Here is a 3,543-nt window from a genome sequence, read left to right as displayed (position 1 = left end):
GCACCTTATTCAAAACTTCTTACCCTCACAGTGAGCACAGCACAGCATGTACCATTGACCTGAGCGTGTGTGGCTTGTTGGTTATCTTGCTTCTCCAAATTGTAGTTGTAGCCTCCATGCATAGTCATTCCTCTTCTCTAGGAGGAGTTTTTATATTTATCATCCCAAATGCAGTGACTGTTCACCATTCGCTAAGATCCACAATGGCTGTTTTTCTTCTCCCTACAGATTTTTTTTTTTTTTTAAGAAAATGGAAGCCTGCTTTTATTGATGCACGCATCGACGGACCTGCGATTGGAAAGGGCGGTGACGTTAACATGACACTCGCGGTTAACGCAACGGAAACATGAGGGCAGGAGATGGCTTTGCAGGGACACGATGCCTTCATAGGTTAGGGAAACGGACTGCTAGCTGGCTGCCCTTTCATTTCATGTTCTTCACAAACTCCTCTCTCTTTTTGATGGAGGCCTTCAGCTCGGGGATGGCTTCCGCTATCATCTCTTCAAAAGGGGAGATCTTGCCAATGCCTAGATTCTTCTCGATGCCCTTTTTCCCCAGCAGTAACGGTGTGGAGAAATAGGCACAGTCGGCTTCCTGGGATTTAACAAAGGAACATTCGACAACCCCTTCCTTGCCGTTCATTGCATCCACAAGGGAGAAGACAAACCGGGCTCCAGCAGACGCCGTGGACAGGGTGGCAGAGCCTGCTCCAGCTTTGGCCTTCACCACCTCCGTGCCGGCCTCCTGGACCCGCCCAGTGACGCTATCAGCGGGTCCTGGGGAAGGTCCACCTTGGGGGTGCACTGAGAGATCAGGGGGATGATGGTCTTCCCGGCGTGACCGCCAATGACAGGAACACTGACTCGCGCGGGATCCAAACCCTTTAGTTCTGCAATGAAAGTGTTGGCCCTGACAATGTCCAGGGTCGTCCCCCCGAAGATTTTATTGGGGTCGTAAGCTCCGTGTTTCTTGAAAACCTCCACTGCAGTTGGGATGGTGGAGTTGACCGGATTTGAAATGACACAGATCATGGCCTCGGGGCAATGCTGGGCGCAGGCCGCCGTCAGGGTGGCCCCAACTGAGGCAGTGGGGATGAACAGGTCACCTCGTGTCATGCCTGGTTCTCTCGGGACTCCGGCTGGAGTAACCACCACATCGCAGCCTTTGAGGCAACCCGGCAGCTGCTCAGGTCCGAGGTAGCCTTTCACGGTTGCTCTGGTCTCGATGTGGCTCAGATCTGCGGCCACTCCGGGTGTATGAGCAGCATTGCAGAGGGTCAGGCGGCTCACTAAGGGGCTGTTCGTGAGAAGCAGCGCAAGGGGCTGCCCAATTCCTCCGGAAGCCCCAAGCACAGCTGCTTTAGCATTGTTCTGGGCCGAGGTGCTGAAGCTGCGGAGGAGAGCGGCGCCGGTGCGGCAGGCAAGGGCGGAGGGCATGGTTGGTTGGAGCCCCTGGGGAGCCGAAGAGCAGGCGCAGGAGCCGGCGGCGGGCAGGTGACACCAACCTTCTCCCTACAGATTGAGGCTATTGTTCTGTGCTGGATCTAGAGAACTATGTTGGTAGACTTTCTTGTCCTTCCCTTGTGGCTGTGGCTTCCCTTCCACAGGCCTGCATCACAGTGGGTATTTCTCTAGGGTCTGTCCAGTCTTTCCGTGAGAGCCTTTTGGGTTTTGTTGGAAAAGGACATGTAAGAGTATATGGACTCCTCCAATTTCCGATGCCAGTTTCAGGGGTTTTGCATTGTCTCACCAGGTCATGTTTGATCTTCACCAATTGCCATTGATTCCACCTCAATTCTTCTTAGCAGTGTCTATGTCTAACCCAGGCGAGTGCATGTTCTTTCATTCTCCCTGCAGTGTCACGATCTTCCTTTAGATTTGGGGCCATTGACCTCAACTCTGGTAGTTCAAGAAAAGCCATATAATTTAAACTTGGTGTAGCTCTTTTTTTTTTTTTTTATTGTTGGGGGGAAAGCAGCACTCCTTTCAACACACTAAAACCCAGGAAAGATGGAAGCCAAAACCATTATTTATATAGTTTTAATTATTTTAGCAAGTGGAGTGAAAATCTACATTTCTAACAGTGCCTTTGACAATGATGTCACTTGTTTTTATACTTACAGTATTCTTACTTGGGTTAAAAAATACAGCTTGTATAAATATTTCATAACTACTAAATTATTTTCAGGATGTTTCAGAAACATTTCAAAATGTTTTCTTTTTATTTCTAGAAGATAAGTGATTGTATAGTTTCCATAGAGATGAAATTTAAAATTTATAATACCCAGTCATCTGATCAAAGTGATATAATAAAGCCTAGATATTGCTCTGTTGGAGTCTGAACAGTAATGTTGCTTTTATTTTCTACACTCCTCTTTTTTCCAAATTAAAAATGTAAAGCAAAGAATTTCAGTCCAAAATGAGGCCATTGAGAACAAAAATATATAGATTTCTTGCACACCTTTTTTTCACAAATGTTTTGGCACAAGGTCTAGGATGTTGTAGATGATGGTAGACATGTTCTACACCCTTTATTCATTTAGCTTCATGATTACTTATTTAGTTAAATGTGAACTCTTTATCTAGACTATGTTGGATTATAGTACTAGAAATATAGTAATGGCAATGTTCTGAAAGAGATTGTGTAGTAGGAATTGAATCATTTTATGAAGAATTCAAACACATTGATCTACAAATGTCCTTAAGAAAATTGAATCATTTTATGAAGAATTCAAACACATTGATCTACAAATGTCCTTAAGAAAATTGATATAACTGTACAGCTACGTATTACATAAATTTTATATAGCTTAGTGGCCATTATTTACTTAGTAGATCACTGGAGATTATCTGTAGGGTTTTCCCTTTCAAGTGGAATCATCTGTTGATATTTTATTTTTACTTACATATTTTTATTTTTCTGTACCTCACCAACGTTCCATTCAAACCAAGGGTCCCTTTATCGTTGTTGTCCCGTGAGCCACTTTTTCTCTTTGTACATTCTGTTTTCTCCTATCCACTGCGACAGATAATTAGAAAAGGACTCCATTACCCGTTATACTGGAAATACAATGGAATGTGAATTCATTGTGATGAAGTGATGCATGCGATGTCAGGGCATTAATTTCTTAAGGACTGATAGGACAAGATCAGTGACATGATGTTAATTATCACTTTTATCGAACTAATTTCCAATTTAATACTTTAAGACACTAAAGTTAAGTATAATGAGAAGAGCTTATATATTTTCCTCAGCCACTTTAACCCTCTGAAATTACATCTAACTGTATGTTTTTTATTTCACATACTTTTGTTAGTCCAGAGTGTTCAATATCCACCTGTAAATTTTAGAAATAAAAATAAATTTATTTTGATATTATATTACAAATGTGCTACATATTGCTAATACACATAGATTTCAGCATGCTTACAATTTTGCAGTTTAGGTGAATATATAATTATTCATATCATAAAAACAGCATAATAAATTTCAAGAGCTCTTATCTATATTATAAGTTCTCTTTCCCCACAGAAATCGATTTAT

At 42.6% G+C, this 3,543-nt stretch overlaps 1 pseudogene; it reads right to left on the bottom strand.

Annotated features, from left to right (window-relative positions):
• Positions 1-423: 423 nt before the first annotated feature.
• LOC129517512 (malate dehydrogenase, mitochondrial-like) lies at positions 424-1,436 on the bottom strand (annotated as a pseudogene).
• Positions 1,437-3,543: the final 2,107 nt, after the last annotated feature.

This window comes from Nyctereutes procyonoides, unplaced genomic scaffold, assembly GCF_905146905.1.
Source record: "Nyctereutes procyonoides isolate TBG_1078 unplaced genomic scaffold, NYPRO_anot_genome, whole genome shotgun sequence".
In the NCBI taxonomy this organism is placed as follows: Eukaryota; Metazoa; Chordata; class Mammalia; order Carnivora; family Canidae; genus Nyctereutes; species Nyctereutes procyonoides.
Note: the sequence above shows the minus strand (reverse complement) of the source record. Positions and strands in the feature narration are given on the sequence as shown.